Genomic DNA, 23,100 nt, shown 5'->3' on the forward strand with positions numbered 1-23,100 from the left:
TGCTTTGCCCTAACCCAGTGGTCAGCAAACTCATTAGTCAACAGAGCCAAATATCAACAGTACAACGATTGAAGTTTCTTTTGAGAGCCAAACTTTTTAAACTTAAACTATATAGGTAGGTACATTGTTAGTAACGTAACTAGGGGCCCGGTGCACGAAATTCGTGCTCTGGGTGTGTGTGTGGGGGGAGAATGTCCCTCAGCCCAGCCAGCTCCCTCTCACATACTGGGAGCCCTCAGGCGTTGACCCCCATCACCCTCCGATCGCCTGATCGGCCCCTTGCCCAGGCCTGACGCCTCTGCCAGAGGTGTCAGGCTTGGAGAGGGGACCCCTATTGCCCCCCGATCACTGGCTCTGGCCCCCGCCCAGGCCTGAGGCCTCTGGCCCAGGAATCATGCCTGGACAGGGGACCCCCACCTCCCTCTGATCGCTTGCTCCACCCCCCGCCCAGACCTGACGCCTCAGCCAGAGGAGTTGACCCTCATCACCCTCCGATCACAAATCACCGGATCGGCCCCTTGACCAGGCCTGAGGGCTCTGGCAGAGGTGTCAGGCCTGGGAAGGGGAACCCCAGCTCCCCACGGTTGCAGGCTCCGCCCCTGCCCAGACCTAACGCCTCTGGCCTAGGCGTCCGTCCCGGGCAGCGGGGACCTGCAGTGGCAGCGGGGGGCGCCGTGATCGTGGGCTTCGCATTAGGCCCAGGCAAGGGACCCCTAGCTCCCGGGACTACCAGCTTTGACCGTGCCCAGCTCCCATTGCTGGCTCCACCCCTACTTCCTGCTATCACTGGCCAGGGCGGCAAAGGCACCTGATTCTCCGATCATGGCTGGGGGGCAGGCCAAAGGCGGCCCCAGGGCCGCCTTTGCCCTGCCCCCCAGTTCTTAGCTCCCCCCTGGGTTTCCGACCACTGTCAGTGGCAGGGGGCTTCTTCCTGCTTTCCCTTTCGCCTCCCTGAATTGTGCCTACATATGCAAGTTAGCCGCCATCTTGTTGGCAGTTAACCGCCAATCTTTCTTGGCAGTTAATTTGCATATGGCCCTGATTAGCCAATAAAAACGGTATCGCCGTACGCCAATTACCATTGTTCTCTTTTATTAGTGTAGATTAGGATACTCCTAAGGCTTAGGAAGAGCCACACTCAAGGGGCCAAAGAGACGCATGTGGCTCGCGAGCCACAGTTTGGCGACCACGGCCCTAACCGGTTTGGCTCAGTGGATAGAGCATCAGCCTGAGAACTGAAAGGTCCCAGGTTCGATTCTGGTCAAGGGCATGTACCTGGGTAGGGGGTGTGCGGAAGGCAGCTGGTCGATGTTTCTCTCTTATCGATGTTTCTGACTCTCTACCCTTCTTCCTTCCTCTCTTTAAAAAATCAATAAAATGTATTTTTTAAAAAATGCTTATGGCCTTTTATTTTCCAGGACTAAAGGCCTGATGCAAGAAATTAGTGCATAGGTAGGGTCCCTAGGCCTGGCTGGCAATCACGGCTGATCAGGTTCCCTGCTTTCCTGCTCCCTCATGCACCACCACCACGCGGTTCCCCCCTCCCCTGTTCCTGCTTCCCCCTTTCCTTGCTCCCTCAGTACCCCGCCAACACCAGCTCGCTGCCTGCAATTTTCTGTGCGACCCCCCGATGGTCAGCGCACATCATAGCGAGCAATCGAATTCCCGGTCTCCCGGGCTAACCTCCAAGGAAACACTTTGCATATTAGCCTTTTCTATATAGATAAAGTCATACAAGAATGTAAGAATGCCATGTAACCTAGGCAAAAATGAGAAATGCAACTGAAGGATGCACAGACCTGGTTATAACCTATTCAGCATTTATATTTCAGATATACTTCTGAAATATATGTAGTAATGAAAACACATTTAAACCAATTCTATTCCTGATGTTACTTTACATGTAAAGTGTATTAGTAAATTATTCTCTGCCAAGATTAAACATTCACCAGGGACTGCTACATAAATTACACATACATCCAATCATGGGACACTTAAATGGAGGGTTTCAAGGAACTTTTCGGGTCACAGGAAAATGCTCACTATACAACAGTGAACTAAGAATACACACACACACCACTGTGCCAATAATAGCTGAATCAGAAAAGACTCTCTTCCTCTATGTTTTTATGGGTTTTTCAGATAGGTATAAAGTGTTCTGTTTTGTTTTTTAAGTTACGAAAACAATGGGGGGAGAAGGAAAAACTCAGTATTTCCCCTGATAAGTGTAAAATACACGTCTAACTGTATATAGTAATGAAAACACATTTGAGGTAACCCTACTCCTTGCTGTTAATTCATACTATACGTATGTGCTGCCCAAGTGAAACCTTCAGAGCTTTCATTATATTTTAAAGAAAAAAGCTGTCATTCTCCAGACTATTGTACTGTAAGCAGCACACAATGCTTATTATATTGTCTCAATATCCTTCATCCAAACATGACTATTACAAAACCACGTATTAATTCAAGAACCTACAAACCAGTTTCACAAAACTTGCCTTGTTGCTAAAATGTTTTCATTTTATACAGCTACTCGCTCCTACCTGAATGTCAGTCAATAAATCTATTTGAATATGAAGACCGGGCAAACTCTCAACCTTTTGAGAATGCTTTCCAGGATAACGAGTTCTACAAAACATAAAAGCGTCACTCCCCAATACCACCTGCATATCATATTATTTTTAAAACCAAGACCCAGTGGGTTTAAATGCGGACTCCCTGTCACCGCTTCCACTTGTAAAAGTTACAGAACAGATATGCCTCAAGCCGACACCTTGAGGGAGTCCAGGATACCTCGGCGCTTGAAGGTCTGGGACAGCTTTGTGCGTAGTTCGTCTTGACTCAACACGTCATATTTGGGGGGCACGGTGAGCTGGAAGAGAAGATGCCAACGGTTACCAGGCAGGCAGAGGGCACGGGAATTTCTGAAGACGGAACAGTGGCTGACCTTCGGGAAAGCGGGAAAGCACGAAAGCCCAGCGGGGACGGCGCTTGCACGACAACAAGCAAGAAGGTTCGCCTCCTCACCCGCGCACCGGGTTGGTGCTTTAACGGAAACAAACAAGATGCTACATCTCCTCACGTGTGCTCCCGGTACTTTTTCCTCACCTGTCCTCAGAGCCCAACCGCGGGCCGGGAATCAAGAGGAACGGGTATACCTCAAGGCTCTCCCGCCCACTCGAACTAGGAAATGGCGGATAAACACATTTCCTCCCCTCGGCTTGCCACGGGTGAGCGGGTTGTGTACCGGGCGCGACTCTCACCAGCGGCTGGAGAGTAGAGATACGGAGCGAGGCTGTGAAACCCGCGGCCCTGGAAGTGGAGGCACCTCGCGGCGGGTGGGGGCCTCACAGCCGATCCCGCCCCTTCCCGAGACCCAGCCAGCCCAGCACGGGAATCCGGGAATCCGGGAATCCGGGAACCCAGAGCTTTACAGCCAAGTCAATGCCAACAACCGCCGGAAGCTCCGCCCACTTCTCGCGAGAGCTTGGCCTCTGAGTCCCGCGAGGACCGCTGGGCTAGAGCGGGGATTGGAGGAGAAGCCATGTGCTCTGCACCACATCCGGGGCCTGCGGGATCTGGGTGTTAACCCTGTGTCTTCCTCCTGTTGCGGCCTAGGGCGCTGGACCCAACCTGGCTATCCCCTGGCCAGCTGGTCCCATCACAGCCCAGGCATTGCACCCAGCGAGCTCCGCCAGCTCGGGCTTTGCTTATTTTTCCTTTCATTAAGTCACTCAGTAACCGCGGCACTGTTGCCTTTTGGGACCGGAAAACCCTTTGTAGGGGGCTCTGTCTTGTGCACCGCCGGGTGATTTAGCAGCATCCCTGGCCTCTCTGCCCACTAAATGCAGCGCCTCTTACCAGTTCTGACCTTACTGAATGTCTCAGACATTGCCTGATGTTCTTGGAGAGGCAAAAGTCACTGGTTGAAAATCAGTGAGCTAAACTTTAAGTATCTACCTTTTTATCGTTTTTTGGTTTTTGGTTTTCTTTGTACCTCTCCCAAGGAGTAAGGACATATTTTCCATTGATTTTAGAGACCTGAAGGAAGGGGGGGTGGCGGGGGGGGGGGGGGGGGGGGGGAGTCAGAAAAACACCAATGTGAAAGAGACATCTATAGGTTGCCTCCTGCAGCACCCCCATTCCACTCCACTGTGGGCTTGGACTTGCAACCCAGGTATGTGCCCTTGGCCAGGAATCCAATAGGTGACTCTGCTGCTCAGGTTGATGCTCTAACCACCGAGCAACACAGGCCATGGCAAGTACCCACTCTTGTGCATACCGAGGAAGATAAAGGTAAGCTGGCTTACCAAGATGCTGTGGGTGAAAGGGGCCACATGGTAACCTGACAAGCTCAGGGAAGGCCTGTATGATGGTCTTGCAAACTCAAAGACCTGAAGTAACCACAAAGGACGATCTGAAATTAAACTTTAACCAAAAGCAGTAATAGTGGGTAGTTACATTCTAGGACAGTATCTTCACTGAGCCTATCTGTCTTTTTGCATCTATAATAACACTAGAGGCCTGGTGCATGAATTTGTGCACATTGAAAGGAAATTAATTAGAAGAAATATTTTAATATCCCTGTTCACCCTTTCTCAATAATAGAAGTGTCAACCAAATTCATGATCGACAATGACAGATTGAAATGCATGTGATTGCTGCCAATGAGAGCTTTATATGTATCACCCATGTGCGAGTCAACTTAGCCTTTTATAGATATAAAACAAACTTGTTAATTAGAGCTGCTTTCTGATTTAGCTAAACTTTTTCCAGCCCAGTGAAGCACTCCAACTTCTTTTTCAGGTAATTGTCAGCAACACAGCAGTAAATATCAACACGAAGAAGCACATTATTATTGTAGATCACGCAGGGAGAACAAAGGGTAAAATATTTAATTTGCAGCAGTGTTTGACTATATTTTGTGCAGTGAAAAAACCTGAAGTCATTTTTAAGGTCCACCATTTCTTTTCTTTATTTCTTTTTGAGCGGGGGAAGGGGGGGGGGTTGGAGGGGGGTCGGTGAGGGCCCACCATTTCTCAATTCTTTTCAGTTGGGTCGAGTTTCTAAACTTTCTAAATCTTCATTTTCTGTTTAATGAAAAGAAAATAGGATTCTACCAAGTCTCCGATCTACCTACTCCACGACTTGTGTGAGGATCAAATGAGATGAGGCACAGGAAAATACTTCACAGACATTTGGTTAACTTCACAGACATTTGAATGTTTCTACCTGGCTATAAAGCAACTTGTGTTCCTGGGCTGAAGAAACTTCTAGGAGGCTAGTTGCTAGGGAGAGGAAGCTGGGCATTGCGACATAACGTATTACCCTGACGGCAGGACACTTAGCATATTAGTCTTTTATATAGATAGACTAGTAGCCCGGTGCACAAAAATTTGTGCACTCGGGGGTGAGGGTGAGGGGTGGGGTCAGACCCCTCAGCCCGACCTGCGCCTTCTGTCATGTTCCTGGACCCCAGCCACTCCTGGCCTAGGCACAGGCCTACAGGCTTGGGGCGGCCTGGCTCCCGAGGCCCCATTGTATCAAGAGAACAAAGTCGGCATTAGTTACTGCTCTCACTGAACCCAGTACACTGCATCTGTGCGTACAACTGCCTTGTTCATGTGCCTGCTTCGCCCTACTGAATTACTAACATCTTGAGGACATTGCTCTGTCTTATCCTGCTTCAACTTCAGTGCCTGGCCTGGTGCCAGGGACCTGAGAGGGTTTGCTGAGTGAGTGAGTGAGTGAGTGAATAATGGGTGAGTGAATGAGTGAATGAATGAGCGAGTAAGTGAATGAGCAAGCAGCTACGAGGCGGGAACTTCTGCCGCATTGCCATGACAATGCGGCAGAAGTTCCCGCCCCGCTCCCAGCTGCCTGCTGCAAACCCAGGGAAGTTCCCGCCCTGCTCCCAGCCACCTGGTGCCCCTCTCCTGGCTGCATAGTTCTCGCCCCTCTCCCGGCTGCCTGATGCAAAACCTGGGAAGTTCCCGCCCTGCTCCCAGCGGCCGCAAACCCCTCTCCCAGCTGCATAGTTCATGCAGGGCAAAGGCGGCCCAGGTTCTACACCTTTGCCCTGCCACCCGGCTCTTGCCTGCTGCCTGGGTTTCCGATCACTGTCAGCGTCAGGCAGCTTCCTCTGTCCTTCCCCTTTCGCCTCCCATCATTGTGCCTCTGTATGCAAATTAACCGCCATCTTTGTTGGCAGTTAATTTGCATATCGCCCTGATTAGCCAATGGGAAGCATAGCGGAGGTACGGTTAATTACCCTTTTGTCTTTTATTAGCTAGGATACCCTTGAAATATCTGGGTAACTTGTAACTTCCCTTTTTCTGGGCCCCTTGTGGCACAACCTAATATGCTTGGGCTCCCAGACAGTTACCACTAATTCCTTCATTGTTCCCATGTTAATTGTTGACTGTTGGCTATCCTACACCCTTCTAAGTATGTGTCTATCATTTTATTTTTTATCCAGTCCCACAGGTTCTCTCCCTCACCCCCAAGACCCCTTTGGTTTCTCCCGCCTCTCTAATCTATCACCAATGAATTTCTTGTAACCTACCTATGTCTCCTCCTTTGGTTGTAATGTATAAAAATAGAAGAAAACCCACCACTCTCCAGAGCACTTTCCCAATCCATTGAGGTACTGCTTCCAGGCACTTGTCGACAGTTTGCTCAAATAAACACAAAATTCTTTACAGGTTTGAATGTTTCTTATGTTAACACGGTAATAAAACCATAGCCAGAGAATGGTATAAGAACTAAGATGCACTGAAGCCTTGCGGGTGTTGTTCAGTGGTTAGAGAATTGCAGCATACCCAAGGGTCCTGGGTTCAATTCCCAGTCAGAGGTACCTACTTTGGTTGCAGTTTGCTCCTCTACTCCCCTAATCCCCAGATTGGGATAATGTGGGAGGCAACCAGTTGGTGTCTCTCTCTCTGCCCTCACTCCCTCCTTTCTAATCTCAGAATCTTTCTCAGCACCAGGTCCTGGGAGTCACTACCAGTTGATTAGAACTGGCTCAGGAAAGGAAACCCATTTGTCATTCCTAGTCCACTCCCTTTTCCATTATGCAGCATATCCTCTTTACAGATGAGATGAAAAACAAAATAAAACAGTTTAAACATCCCCAGTTCCTTCACTAGCTTTTGTGCAGAATATTCCCTAGGCTAGATCCCACCCTTCTCCCAACACACAGTTCAGTTATTGATTCTTTTAAAATGTGATTCCCAGAACTGAGTATGGTCCCCAGGATGATATTATTTGTGAAGAGGACATTGTCTTCTCTTAATGCAACTTAGAATTGCATTAGCTTTTTGGGACCACTGTTTCAGACTGCTGCCTCTTGTTGAGCTTGCAATAAACGAAAATGTGTTTTTGTAGATGCACTGGTCTTAAACTAGGTTATCCTGTTGTGCAGGTTTTTTTTTTTAAAGCCCTAGTACGAGACTTTATTTTGCATCCTATTAAATTCTACTTTGTTAATTTCCCACCTAATTCTGCTAGTAGGGGAGATATTTTTGAATCTTGACTTTTGCCATATAATAAATTTGTGGTCTTTAGCATGTTATCTTTCTTTTTATCTGTTTGTTTATATTTTTACTAGTGGCCCGGTGCATGAAATTCATGCACGGGGGACAGTGTGTTCCTCAGCCTGGCCTGCACCCTCTCCAATTTGGGACCCCTCGAAGGATGTCCTACTGCCAGTTTACAGCAGTCACACATCCTTCTCGCAATCTGGGACTGCTGGCTCCTAACCGCTCACCTGCCTGCCTGCCTGCCTCGTTGCCTCTAATCACTCTGCCTGCCGGCCTGCTCGACCCCAACTGACCTCCCCTCGCCCCCCGCTGCTGGCCTGCTTGCACCCACATGACCCCCATGAGCCTGATCACCACAAACTTCCCCCCCTGCTGGCCTGCTTGTCCCTCCTTCCCTTCCCACTGGCCTGCTCATCCCCAACTGTCCCCTGCTGGCCTGCTCACTCCAAACTGCCCCCCACCCCCGCTATCCTGATCACCTCCAACTGACCCCCTCTGACGGCCTGCTTGCCCCCACATGGCCCCCCTGCTGATCTGCTTACCCCCAACAGCCCCGCCCCCCACCAGCCTGATCACCCACAACTGCCCTCCCCTCTTGGCCTCTAACCGCCTCTACCTTGGCCCCACCACCATGGCTTTGTCCAGAAGAACATCTGGAAGGTCTCCTGGAAGGTCTCCCAGTCTAATTAGCATATTGCTCTTTTCTTAGTATAGATATATTTGTCTGTAGATATGATTATGATTGCAGATATGAGTAGGATCAGGTAAGGTTTTATAGAATGGGCCTTTTATTACAGATGGTTTGCCAGGTATGCATTTTTTTCTAAAGAAGTAAAAATTACTTTAGAAAATGTTTCAGGAAGACTTTGAGAAATTTACAGTATCTGCTTTTCTTCCAAGAAAGTTGTCACTTTTATGCCAGAGTGAGAATTATTTGTATGCTTTGTATGTCAGCATTGGGCCACTGTGAGTGGGGGTTCACTTAGCTTGACTTGAGAGTAATTGTCTTGCTCACTGGCTGGGAGGGAGGGTGTGTGGCAGAGGAGATAAATACTGGGTTCTGGATTACTCATAGATTGCTGATTTCCTGATTGATTGTGCAAGCCCCTCCTTTTATTCATGTCCACCTTCTGTTGACAGACATCTACCCTGGGAGAGAAATTAGATGAAACTCTCTTTCTTGTCATTGTAAAAAGCATTTGATTTCCTAAGGTGTGATAAGGCCACCCAGCCATCCTCAGTCAAGGTACACATTTTCATGGAGGATGTTCCCACTCTTGAATAAAGTAAAACAATTATTTTTTCTTTTAATTTAAACTTTCTTCTATAACTGTTTTCTTGCTACTTAAAAGCTAGTTGTTGTTTTTTTTAAAAACTGCTTTCAAAGCTTTTCAAGCTGTATATGTCCTTGGAATGAATTTATAAATAAGAATTGAGCCCGGCCAGTGTGACTCAGTGGGTTAACATCAACCTATGAACCAGGAAGTCACAGTTTGTTTCCAGGTCAGGCCACATGTCTAGGTTTTGGCCTGATCCCTTATACGGGGTGTGTAGGAGGCAGCCGACCAACGATTCTCTCTCATCATTGATGTTTTTATCTCCCTCCCTCTCCCTTCCTCTCTGAATCAGTAAGAATATATTTTAAAGAGAAAGAGAGAGAGAGAGAGAGAGAGAGAGAGAGAGAGAGAGAGGAGTATATATGTTTATAAATAAAAAAAATGTATTTGATGCTCTTAGAAAGTCTTATTTTCTTTCATTAAAACTGTGCAGTATAGGGAACTCCATAGATTCTCTTAATTTGAAGAAAGTTAGAGGGAAAGGTACTAATTCAGAGTTCCATGGGAAAATGTGTCACTTATATCCTGGGGAAGGCATCACTGGATGTGGAGGATGGGCCGTCTTTCCAAGTGAGGTCCTAGGTCCTGCTTGCAACTCCCAGCCAGGTTAGAATGTGCCTTCTTTAATCAGGACAAAACAATCACAGTGAGCAGAACATGATTAATGTTTTTTATAATTATCTAGAGGTCTGGTGCACGAAATTTGGGCACTCAGGGGTGAGGGGTCCCTCAGCCTGGCCTGCACCCGCTCACAGTCCGGGAGCCCTTGGGGAGTGGACCTAAACCATCAGTCAGACATCCTTAGCACTGCCATGGAGTCAGGAGAGGCTCCCGCCACTGCCACTGCACTTGCCAGCCATGAGCCCGGCTTCTGGCCAAGCAGTGCTCCCTCTGTGGGAGTGCACTGACCCCCAGAGAGCAGCTCCTGCATTGAGCATTTGCTCCCTGGGGTCAGTGCATGTCATAGCAACTTGTTGTTCCACCTTTTCGTTGATTTGCATATTAACCTTTTATTATATAGGATAGCTAGTCTTGAATGTTCTATTTCTGCCCCTAACAAAGTCACCCTAGCTACTCGAGACAGATGCTATCTTCCCCACAGGAGCCAGTCAGGGCTCCCCTACCTTTAGGCAACAGGCCCTGTCCCTTGTAATGAGGATTGCTTTATGTAAGGACCTTAACAACTTCAGCCGGTTCTCAAAAAGGTGGTGATAATTGTTCAAACACAGACTTCAGCTCTCAGGCCTGAGACCACCCCTTTCCTCCATGCCCTCAAAGGTCCTCAACTGAGCTAGTCAATCCCACCCTGCCTTTCATGCCAGCATTACCTCTGCCCTAATCTCAGGGTCATCTTATACTGTCTAAATTACAGTCCCCTCCTTGCAGCTGCATTCTGCAAACATTGAGCACTTATTATATCCTGGTCTCAGTGTTAGGGAATCAGGCTGGAAAAAAACACAACGCTGTTCTTTTCCATACTCTTTCTCCATATTGCTGTAAGTAGCTCCACGTTGATGCAGCATTGTGCTCAGACCAACCTTTCTGACAAAGTTTTACAATCCATGTGCCATAGTAAATGAACTCCCTCTATCCTCACTTTCTTTTACCTTTTTGCTGACACTTCTTTAAATATTTTTTCCTCATGCCTGCAAGGCTTTTTTTAAGCTTTGACATGTGTGTTAGTTATCTACTGCTGCTGTAAAAAATTATCACAAATTTAGTGGCCTGAAACAATGCAAATGTGTTACAGTTATTAGCACAGAAGTCTGATGTGGGGCTCACCAGGCTGCAATCCAGGTATCAGGAGGCTGCATTCTCTTCTGGAGGCTCTTGGGGAGACTTTCTTTCCAGCTTCTGGAGACCACCCATATTCTGTGACTGGTGACCGCTTCCTTCATCATTAAAAGCCAGGAATATTGCATCTTGTGACTCTACTGAAGTCACATCTCCCCCTGATTTCCTCTCATACCTCCCTCCGCAACTTTGAAAGCCCCTTATACTTGAACTAGAGGCCCAGTGCACAAAAATTTGTGCACTGGGGGGTGGGGGGTGGTCCCTCAGCCTGGCTTGTGCCCTCTCACAGTCTGGGACCCCTTGGGAGATAATGACCTGCAGGCTTAGGCCTGCCCCCGGGTGGCAGAGGGCTGGCCCAATACCTAGGTGCAGCCCCTGGTCGGGCTCAGAGCAAGGCTGATTGGGGAGTTGGGGCACCGCACCCTGTCATGCACAGAGCAGGGTGGATTGTGAGGTTGCGATACCACCCTCAGTCATGCTCAGGGTATGTCCGATTGGGGGATTGGGGCACCGCCCCCTGTCACACTCAAGGCAGCGTCGATGGGGAGGTTGTGGAGCCACCCCATGTCACACACAGAGCAGGGCCCATCAGGGGGGTTGGGGCTCCATACCCTGTCACGCACAGAGCAGGGCCCATCAGGGGGTTGGGGAGCTCCCCTCTGTCACGCACAGAGCAGGGCCCATCAGGGGTTTGGAAAGCTTCCCCCTGTAATGCACAGAAAAGGCCCATGAGGGGTTTGAGGAGCTCCCCCCTGTCACTCACAGAGTAGGGCAGATAGGGGAGTTGGGGCACCGCCCTCTGTCACACACAGAGCAGGGCGGATTAGGGGGTTGGGGTACCACATCCTGTCACACTCATGGCAGAGTCAATGGGGAAGTTATGGCTCTACCCCATCACACACAGAGAAGGGGGGCTGGAGTGCTGCATCCCACACAGAGGGGCTCCATATGGGGCTCCATACGCTGTCATGCACAGAGCAGGGCCCATCAGGGGGTTGGGGAGCTCCCCCCTGTCACACACAGAGCAGGGCCAATCAGGGGGTTGGGGAGCTCCCCCCTATCAGGCACAGAGCAGGGTTGATCAGGGGGTTGGGGCGCCTTCCACTGTCATGAACAGAGCAGGGCAGATAGGGAGGTTGTGGCCACGCCTCCTGTCACACAAAGAGCTGCGGGGCGATCAGGGGGTTTGGGCGCTCTGCCCAGTCACACTGATCCCAGTGCTGGGAGGCATATTACCCTTTTGCTATATAGGATAGAGGCCTGGTGCCCGGGTGGGGGCCGGCTGGTTTGCCCTGAAGGCTGTCCTGGATCAGGATGGGGATCCCCACTGGGGTGCCTGGCCAGCCTGGGTGAAGGGATGATGGCTGTTTGCAGCTGGTCACACACCCTTCAGGGTGGGGGTCCCCACTGGGGTTCCTGGCCAGTCTGGGTGAGGGGCTGAGGGTTGTTTTCAGGCTGGCGGGTGACTGAAGCTCCCAACCGCTCCTTTTTGTTTTATACTGGGCCAGCTTTTGCTCTGATGTAGCATACTATTCCACTATGTAGATATACCAGGGCTTTTTAACCCACTCATCTGCTGACCAGCACTTAGGCTGTTTCCAAATCTTAGCTATTGGAAATTGTGCTGCAGTGAACATAGAGGAGCATGCATCCTTTCAGATTGGTAATTCTAGGTTCCTGGGATATATTCCTAGAAGTGGGATCAGTGCGTCAAATGGGAGTTCCGTTTTTAGTTTTTTGAGGAAACTCCATACTCTTCTCCATAGTGGCTGCACCAGTCTGCATTCCCACCACCAGTGAAGGAGGGTTCCTTTTTCTCCCCATCCTCACCAGCACTTGCCCTTTGTTGATGATAGCCATTCTGACAGCTGTTAGGTGGTAAATCATTGTCCTTTTGATTTGTATCTGTCAGATGATTAGTGACTCTGAGCATGTTTTCATGTGTCCCTTGGCCTTCCTTTTGTCCTCTCTGGAAAAGTATCTATTTAGGTCCATTGCCCATTTTTGTGATTGGGTTGTTTATCTTCCTTTTGTTAAGTAGTATGTGTTCCCTATAAATGTTGTAGATGAAACCCTTATCAGAGAGAACATTGGCAAATATGTTCTCCCATGCAGTGGGCTTTGTTGTTGCCTTGTTGATGGTTTCTTTTGCTCTGAAGAAGCTTTTTATTTTGATGTCTTCCCATTTGTTTATTTTAAGTTTATTTTCTATTGCCCCAGGAGCTGTGTCTGTGAAGAGATTGCTTCCGTATATATCTGAGACTTTGCTGCCTATGGATACCTCTATTATTTTTATGGTTTCCAGCTTTATGTTCAAGTTATTTATCCATTTTGAGCTTATTTATATGCATGGTGTCAGTTTGTGGCCTAGTTTCATTTTTGCATTTGTCTGACCAAATTTCCCAGCACCATTTATTGAAGAGACTGTCTTATCCCCATTGTATGTTTTTGCTTTTTTTGTCAAATATTAATTGAGCTTGGTTGTTTGAATTGGTTTCTGGGTTCTCTATTCAATTCCATTGGCCTATATGTCTATTCTTGTGCCAGTGTCAAGCAGTTTTGTACACAGTAGCTTTGTAATACAGCTTGATATCTGGTATTGAGATCCCTCCTACTTTGTTCTTCTTACTCAAGATTGCTGCCACTATTCGTGATCTTTTTTTTTATTCCAGATGGATTTTTGGAGAGTTCATTCTAGGTCTGTGAAATATGCTGTTGGTATTTTAATGCGGAGTGCATTGAATCTATAGATTGCTTTGGGTAGTATAGCCATTTTAATGATGTTGTTTCTACCAACCCATGAACAAGGTATGTTCTTCCATCTGTTTATGTCTTCCTCTATCTCTTTTTTCAACATCTTCTAGTGTTCTGATTGGAGGTCTTTTACCTCCTTAGCTAAGTTTATTCCCAGTTATCTTATTTTTTTTGGTGGGATGATGAATGGGATTCTTTTTTTAATCTCCTTTTCTGTAAGTTCACTATTGGTGTATAAAAATGCCATATATTTCTTGGCGTTAATTTTGTAGTCTGCTAAATTGCCGAATTCATTTATTAAGTTTACTAAATTTTTGAAGGAGTGTTTGTGGTTTTCTATGTACAGTATCATGTCATCTTCAAATAATGACAATTTACTTCTTCTTTTCCAATTTGGGAACCATTTATTTACTTTTCTTGTGTGATCACTGTGACTAGGACTTCCAGTACTGTGTTGAACAGGAGTGGTGAAAGTGGGTGTCCCTCTCTTGTTCCTGTTCTAGAGGGAAATGGTTTTAGTTTTTGCCCATTGAGTATGATGTTGGCTGTAGGTTTGTCATATAAGGCTTTTATTATGTGGAAGGATGATCCTTCTATTCCTACTTTGCTGAGTGTTTTTATCAGAAAAGGCTGTTGCACTTGGTCAAATGCTTTTTCTGCACCAGATGATATGATTGTGTGGTTTTTCTCTCTCAATTTGTTTATGTGATGTTTCATGTGCATTGATTTGTGGATATTGTACCATCCTTGAATCCCTGGAATAAATCCACTTGGTCATGGTGTATGATCTTTCTAATGTAATGTTGTATCCGGGTTGTAGAATTTAGGTGAGGATTGCAGCATCAATGTTCATCTGGAATATTGGCCTGTAAATCACTTTCTTTGTGGTGTCTTTTTCTGGTTTTGGGATTATGGTAATGCTGGCTTCATGAAAAGAGCTTGGAAGTATGCCGTCCTCTTGAATTATTTGAAATAGTGTGAAAAAGATTGCTTTTAGTTCTTCTTTGAATGTTTGGAAAAACTCCCCTGTGAAGCCATCTGGTCCAGGGATTTTGTTTTCGGAAGCTTTTTGATTACCGTTTCAATTTTATCAGTAGTTATCGGCCTGTTCAGTTTTTTTGCTTCTTTCTGATTGAGTATTGGAAGCTTGTATTTGTCTAGAAATGTGTCCATTTTGTCCAGGTTTTCCATTTGTTGGAGTAGAGTTCTTATAGTTTTTACAATCCTTTGTATATCTGCCGGGTTATTTGTTACTTCAACTCTTCCATTTCTGATTTTGTTTATTTGGGTCCCCTTTCTTAGTTTCTTGGTGAGCCTCCCTAGAGGTTCATCAATTTTTTTTTCTTTTTTTCAAAGAACCAGCTCTTGCTTTCATGATCTTTTGTATTATTTTTTTGGTCTCTATGGCTTTTATTTCTGCTCTGATCTTTATTATCTCTTTCTTTTTTGGTAATATGGGCTTTTATTGTTGCACTCTTTCTAATTATTTAAGTTGAAGATTACTTAATTTATTACCATTTTTTTCCTGTTTTCTAAGGTAGGCCTGTATAGTTGTGACCTTCCCTTGCAGGACTGCTTTCATTGTGTCCCATAGATTTTAGGATTGTGTGTTTTCATTGTCATTTGTTTCCAGGATGCTTTTCATTTCTTCTCTGATCTCTTTGGTAACCCAACCATAGTTTAATAGCATGCTATTTAGCCTCCAAGTGTTTGATTTTTTTCATTGTTTTTATTGCACTTGATTTCTAGTTTTATGCCATTGTGACCTGAGAAGATGCTTATTACGTTTTCTATCCTCCTGAATTTGAAGAGACTTTGCCTGTGTCCTAATATGTGGCCTATCTTTGAAAATGTCCCGTGTGCACTGGAGAAGAATGTATATTTGGTAGCTTTGGGATGAAATGTTCTGGAGATGTCAAGTCCATCTGAACTGGAGAGTCATTTAGGATTGCTGTTTGTTTGGAGGTTTTTTGTTTAGAGGATTTATCCAGTGGTGTCAGTGAGGTATTGAAGTACCCTACATTGATACTATTGCTATCTATCTATCCCTTGATACCTTCCAGAAGTTGTTTTTTGTATTTGGGCACTCCTGTACTGGGTGCATATATGTTTACCAGAGTTATATCCTCTTGTTGATTTGCTCCTTTTAGTATTGTGTAGTGGCCTTCCTTATCCCTTGCTATGACCTTCATTAGAGTTCTATTTTGTTCCGATATAAGCATTGCCACCCCAGCTTTTTTCTCATTTCCATTTGTTGAAAATTTATTTTTCCCTCTTTCACTATCTGTGTGAATCCTTTGCTCTGAGGTGAGTCTCTTGCAGACTGCAAAATATGGGTTTTGTTTCCTTATCCATTCAGCTGCCTCATGTCTTGATTGGAGCACTGAATCCATTTACCTTTAATGTTATTATTGTAAGTACTTGTTTGTCATATTTATTCTTCATGTGTGTGCTTCTCCTTGCCTTTCTGTTTCTTCTTTTTACTTCCATCCCTCTAGCATTTCTTGCATTGCTGACTTGGTGGTAATAAACACTCATAGCCCTTTTTTGTCTGTAAATTTCCTTATTAGTTCTTCAATTTTGAATTATAGCCTTGCTGGGTATGGATTCAGCCCCTTGTTTTACATCACTTTGTATATTTCATTCCATTCCCTTCAGGCCTGGTGTGTTTCTGTTGAGAAATCTGTTGATATTCTAATGGGAGATGCCTTGTAGGTAACTTTCTGTCTCTGTCTGTCAACCTTTATGATTCTTACTTTTGCATTGATGTTTAATTATGATGTGGCTTGGTGTTGGTCTTTTTGGGTTCATCTTATTTGTGACTCTGTGTGGTTCTTGGACTTGCATAGTTATTTTCTGGCCTGTATCAGGGAAGTTTTCTGTCGTTATTTCTTCCAACATGTTTTCCCCTCCCCCATCTGACTGGAAGAACTGGCTGGGTCTATAGACCAAGACTGAGCACAGACCTGCTGAGAACCTGGATTGCGGTGAGTGATGGTCACCTAAATGTACACTCCTGCTGTTTGCCCATGACCCTGACCATGTCCACCGCTGCCACACATAGAGTGGCATGTTCCCATTCTCCGGTGACTTCTCTAGGCACACTCCCATCAGGCTGGCCCAGGTGATGGACATGGGAGCCTTACATCAGGAACCAGTGCCTTGTTCTTGTGTCACCGTCCCATGACCCACTCAGAGATACGAGTGCAGGCGACTGATTCAGGCCTCAGATACTGAACATGGAGAAGGAAGTCAATTGGTGGCCCCTGCCAAGGTCTCTTGCCTGGAGAGAGAAGTAATGAGACTTGGAAAGTGGAATGCTTCTGTAATTTCTTAAATTCTGCCGAACATGAGGAATTACTTTTACTCATCATCTTGACTCAGAATCCAGCTTCAGGTTCACAATGGCCAGCTATCAGACAAGTGTAAATGAGCAACATGGTTGTGACCAAAAAAAGGATGGAGAGGTCCCAGGGAAAGCCATGAGGCCAAAGAGCTTCACACTAAAGGATCTCTCCCAGAGACAGGTGCCCACGTAGGCAGCAGGAAGGATGGGACCTTGGAAGCTTATCCAAAACTAGTAAGCAATGTGACAGTTCACCAGGGCATGGAAAAGACTCTCACTCTGTGTGGAAAATTGTATGAGCAGAAGACCTTCAAGCCATGTTTAAACTACTCTTGAAATAGTTTGCAAAGGCGCATGTCAGTGTTTAATTCTCAAATATTTAAAATCACAGGGTGCTAACTAGTGATTTTACTACTTTATTTATTTACATGTATGGTATGTTTATAACAGTTTTTTAATGTTGTGACATAACTCTGTAATAGCCATTGAAAAATAACAACTTTTCCTATGGTTATTAGGATTGCTGGGCAGGGTATTAGCTGGAGGTACTATTCTATGTGGGTTGCTCTACAGTGCAAAGCAAGACTAGTCTGTGATTTACTCATTTTGCATTTCATTTGTTTTGTTTGTTTGTTGGTCTCCTCAATCTAGTGAGGGTTCATGGCTCAGAGATACCCTGAGGAAGATCATGAACGTCTCATGAGGTGTCCGAGCTGATCACCCAGAATAGCAGTGGATGTACCCTTAGGCACTCAGTAAATTTTTTGGAGTAAATCAAGGATTGAAGAGCGAGGAGAGGTGTCTGGCTTTGGCAGGTGAGGATCAGCTGACCCGTGGACATCCCTGAGAAGATGTCCACTCTGTGCCAGTGCCTCCTGCCAGCCCTCACATAGGGCATAGAGGGATTTCCTGTCAAGTATGGATACAGAACTTTTGTGGCCATGAGTCTTATGGAACCGTCTCCAGGGGAACAATCAGCAGTGGAACGGGCTGTACAGCCTATAGCATCTGGTTTTCCTCTCAGCCACAATAGTCTTCCTCTGGCTTCGCGTTGGAGATTTAGGGTCAGTGGATGACAGGGATGCAGTAGCAGGAACCATTCTCTCCTTCTCTGGTCAGAAGCATAATTCTTACCATCTGATGAGGCAGAAGTGCAATCTTCACCAGAAGCATCCCTCTTCAGGCCTGAATGCCATGGTTGGGCCCTCCCTTTCCCTCTCGACCTCTCCTCTTCTTTGTGTCCAGGATCGGTGTGTGCCATTCTCCCCACCTTGCCCTGCACTCTCTATTGGAATGACCTAGTGCCTTTGGGGTTGGGATCTGGGAATGTCACTGGCACTTCATCTACGCCAGGCCAACCCTGCACCCCAACCCCTCCCCAACACCACCGCTGTCTGCATAATCTGGTAGATTATGTCTCTGATATTTAAGGGATGCAGATCACAGATTCAGCAAGACTGGCCCATGCTCTGCTGCCATTTCACTTTTGTGCCTCATTCTGGGTTCCTTATGGGATTCTCTGGGCCAATTTCTGCCCTGTCCCTCTAGCCCAGAGTGAGTGCTCTTCCTCATGCACCTCCCTTGTGCCTCTAGAAGCACTGCCCTTGGCATTAAATGGCTAGAGCCAGGCATGTCTTGGATATGAGGCATGTTCTCCTTGGGGAGCAAAAAAGAGGGGCAATCCCTTGTTTAGGTCTAGATGTCATTGGAACCAGGTCTTGTTGGGCACGGGCAGGGCAGGTAGTGCCAGCAGAGACTTGTGAGTCTGAAAAAGGCACAGAGGACAAAATATGTCAGGGTAGGAAGAGGTCTGACTGCAGAGGGAAAGAAGCCAGGTGGAAGGCTGTCTGCTCGAAGGCTGGGTTAAGAGAGCGGACGATGGGAAAGCCCATGCATGGGGACTGGTCCCCAGGGCCTCTGAAGGCCCATAGAGGCAGGGCTTGCTGTGGAACCCAGGAAGGGCATCCTCCTGCCTCTTTGGTGCCTCTTTGGATCCAGAAAGGCAGTTGGGATGTTGATTTTCCTCTGTACACTGTAGCTTGTCACGTTCTCCAAAACAGCTCAGAAGAATTGGGGAGAACTCCTGATTTCCGTTATCAGTGGGTGTCCCCAGCATGAGATTCCTGATGGGCTGACTGACATTCCAGGGATGCATAAAGAGGGTCCCAGACTTGGAGCACATTCTAAGGACCCCCTTTCTTCCAAAAAAGGTCACAAGGGCAGATGACCTGGGATCGCAGTAGGAATTTTGTGACTGGAGCAGGTTGCAAAGGACAGCCCTATTCGTGGGCTCAGAGGCTACTGTGTTCTGTACGTAAGTGAGGGCTATGATGAGAGCAGGTGGCAGGTGACCAGGATGTGGTGAAAACATCCCCCAAATTCATGTGTGGGTGCTGGGAGTCGGCGGGGCCTGTCCATTACTGGGCAGGAAGTTCTCCTGCCCATAGTGCCATAGCACATGCCCTGGGTAAAGCTGGCTCCGCATGGGGGGCGTGGATAGAGGAGTGTTTCTTGCTCATGAAGAAGGCATGTTGGGCTCAGATTTTGTTTCTAGGTCATTCTAAGTGGTCCATCCTGCCTCCCTGTATCTCCTGGACACTGGGATCTCATAGAGGCAGCCTGAGCTTGGGCTCCTATAATTTTCCAGTTTCTGCCTGGTGCATGTAATGTCTGTGTTAAAGAGAAAATCTCAGCCCCCAGGTGGCACCCTCAGGCTAAAATCCCATGATACCAAGTCTAGGCTCAACTGCTGAACTCATTACAGTTTGCACCTCTTCCAGAAACCTAAACAGCCAGTCTGAAATTTTCTGGTCAACACCACTGTGCTAATCTGTCATGTGGTCCCTCTGCCTGGAATATGAGAGTTGTTGGGGCATCACAATGCAGGGGGTACAGAAGAGCCTACAGAAAATCTGGGCCTCTCTGTCTCTTTGTACTGGGTCAGCACACACAAGGCGCATCCATAGGGACTGGAACAAGTGGTTTCCAGTGAGCACCACCGAGGTACAACTTCTCTGGGGCTGTCACCGGTAACTAGTCCAGGCCCTGGTCTCCAACACTCCTCCCCAATTGCCTGTGGTGGCTCCATGGTAGGGCTTCCCTGTACACAAGTCAGGCCCCCAATACTGAAAGGGACATTAGCCTGTCAGGAACCCAGAGCCCTGGCCTCACCAGTCCATGCCTGTTATTCCCCTGGATCAAGGCCCTACTTGAACTCAAGTTCCTGTGGCCTGGAAACACATTTACATTCTTTTCAGCAAAATATTAAGCTGGCATAAACCTCTGCTTTGTTCTGTGTCCTGCCCTAGAATAGGACATCCTTTTGTAGAGGATGGTCTAATGTTCGAAGACTATCCCTCATGATCCTCCTTCCCATCAATAAAGGAGGTGGTAAAGCAACTCTCAGCCAGTGACAGGCCCTGGTCTGAAGAGTGGACAACCCCAAGCCAGTTCCCAGAGAGCATTTAAGTGGACACAGGTGAAGGTCACACCGGGGAGATAGGGGTATGGAGGGCCACCCTGAGGGTCAATACAACCAAGTGAAAGGGAGATGTCCTAGTGTGCTGTTGGATCCCACAGTCAATGGACAGTTAGCTGGCCAGCAAGGAACAGGCTCCCTGCCCACCTGCCACTGCATTCTGGCCCTAGGCTGTCTCAGTTTGCTCACTGTGTGGCCTGCCAGAGGAGCACCTAGGGAGAAGGCCACACATCCAGGCCCAGGGGCAGGACTCCATTTGCCTGTATGTCTCCCTAATTGTGAGGAAGTCAGTCCTGCGTTTTCTACTTCTACTGCTCCTCATTCAGTGCCAGCCACTCATGTGCTTGCTGCTCTCTGCTGGGTTTCAGCAGTTCATAGCTTGTCACATACAGCACCTGGCCCTTCGTTCTCTTTTTATTGCTCTTCCTGTCTTTGTCTTCTACCTTCCAGTCTTCTAGCTAGGGCCTATCAGCGTAGGAGCTCATTTTCCCGTTTCTTAAGTACATTTTTTATTGATTTCAGAGAGGAAGGGAGAAGGAGAGATGGATAAAACACCAATAATGAGACAAAATCATTGGTTGGCTTTCTCCTGCACATCCACCTGGGGATCCAAACATAAACTCCGGCCCCTCCTCCAATTGATAATTGAACCATGTCCTCTTGGTTCATAGGCCTACTGAGCCACACTGGCCATCACACTCTGCTTCTTCTAGTGGGAAGAGAAAATGCTGAAGTCTCTGTAACAGTCTGTGAGCTCCCCACTCCCCCCAAAAAGAGGATAAGAGAACAAGGCTCAGAAAATGTGTATCTCTTACAGCAAACGCTCTCTTTCTCTTCCTCTCCCTCTCCTATTCCATCTCCCTCTCCCTGTCCCTCTGTCTGACATGCACCTTGTCTTCCCATCCCCACCTTAACAGGAAATAGTGTCCATAATGGGAATCAGAACCTCTGGAATTTGGGGAAAAGTATACAAATGGGCAGGTTCTTAGGGAGGAAGGACATAGGCAAAACATCCTGTGGTCTGGGTGTTAATTCCTCTGCACAAAGAGATCGTGCCCATTACCTTGTGTGGAGATTCACCTGTGGGGCCAACTTATGTAAAGCTCTTGTCAGCATGTCCTCCTCTAGAATTGCCCACTGTTATTAGCATTGATGGTATTTATTATCCACCAGATGCAAGATAAGGAAGAAAATGAAAGACAGTGCACACTGGCCAGTGTGTCTGGGCATTTTCCTGTGCACCAGAAAGTTTACTGATTTGATTTCTGGCCAGGGCACATGTCCAGGTTGCAGATTCAGTCCCCAGGCATCCAACATTGTTTCTCTCTCACAGGAATGCATGCTTCTGTGTCTGTCTCTCTCCATTTACCTCTCTCTAAAGAATTAATTTTAAAAACCCACCATATTAAAACACAACAAAAGAAAACTCATTGCTGCATGTTGCCTCTAAAACCAAGTGTCCTGCACTTGACTCTTTATTTGTTCTGGAGACCACAGTGAGAAATCTAGCAAAATTCTTTATTGGAATCCGGATTATTCTATAAAATATTCAGAAAAGCATAGTATTAAGGCAATGAGGCTGAGAAAGCTTAGATAGAGACTACATCTGTGAAGTTGGGCATAGAAGGGGCCTGGATAAGAGGTTACTGCTGGTGCACAGGCATCTTGTACATGAAGGCCCTTGGGCAGGGTCTCTAGCGCATCAGAAAGCAAGCAGGGAGAGTAAGGCACACATAATAGGTTCCTTACTACTAGAATGTACCCTAGAGTCCACCAATCTGCACCGCAGTCAGGCAGGCTGGATACAGGGCAGCTGGAGCACACGAATGTCAAAGGGAAGACTCTGAATAAAGAAGAGCCAAAGCCTGACATGCTTGGCTCATTGGATGAGTTTTGACCTGTGAACCAGGAGGTCAGGGTTCAATTCCCAGGCCGGGACATGCCCATGTCGTGGGCTCTTAGCCCAGTTGATGTCTTGTAGGAGGCAGCCAATAAATGATTCTCTCTCACCATTGATGGTTCTAACTCTTTCTCCCTCTCCCTTCCTCTGTGAAATCAATAAAAAAATATATATATATCTTAAAGTATGTACATAGTTTAGGGTTTTGATACCCTGAATATCCATTTAGAAATACAAGAGAGCCTTTTGTCATGGTCAGGATTTATATGCTGTTTCTTCTTCCCCTTTAATCTTCCTTTCTAGTCCACTTCCCCATGGGATAGTATATAAAGTGATCTATTTCATGCTGGGACGTTTTGTATTGTTTGTCTTGTTGTATTTCTCTGTACCATAATACGTTATTAATACAAACCTACAGTGGAAAAATTAGGCTGAGTAAATTTGGCATCCAAATGGCTTTACTAAGTATTTCACCAATCCAGGTGCATGCCAGCTGGCAATGAAAAATGGACTCACTGAGCCATGCCATTCATGGTTTGTTCCACCCCACAACATGCAATCTGACAGGCTACATTTTAAAATCCTTAAAATTTTGAGGTCCAAGCTTCCTAAATTTTCAACTAATTTCACATGCACTATTTCAATAAAAATAATGTTAAAAAAACCACACATTATTGGGGTAATTTTTAAAATTGAAGTTGGAAGGCTTGTTGATAACTATACACTCAACAGTCCAAGAGGTGAGTTTTTAAAAACCTTTCCCATTCATGATGTTTGTTTATATTCACTAATAAAAATACTGAGGATTCAAGATAACTCAGAGTTTGAGTGATCATACCCTTTGTGGTACATTAAATGTCAAATAGTTGCAGAGAAAGTGCCTGAATAGTTCTCCAATAAAATACATATCACAATCTAGGGGCACTTTTGTTCACTCCGTTCAGAAG

At 46.5% G+C, this 23,100-nt stretch overlaps 1 pseudogene across 1 annotated transcript in view; it reads right to left on the reverse strand.

Moving 5' to 3' along the window:
• LOC308512491 (centriole and centriolar satellite protein OFD1-like) overlaps positions 1 to 16,472 on the reverse strand; it is a 119,503-nt pseudogene extending 103,031 nt beyond the window's left edge. Inside the window, exon 1 of the transcript in view lies at positions 16,442 to 16,472. The product of the transcript in view is annotated as a centriole and centriolar satellite protein OFD1-like (transcript). The remainder of the gene's footprint in view (positions 1 to 16,441) is intronic.
• Positions 16,473 to 23,100: the final 6,628 nt, after the last annotated feature.

Source organism: Myotis nattereri, assembly GCF_964212035.1.
Source record: "Myotis nattereri genome assembly, chromosome: Y".
NCBI lineage: Eukaryota > Metazoa > Chordata > Mammalia > Chiroptera > Vespertilionidae > Myotis > Myotis nattereri.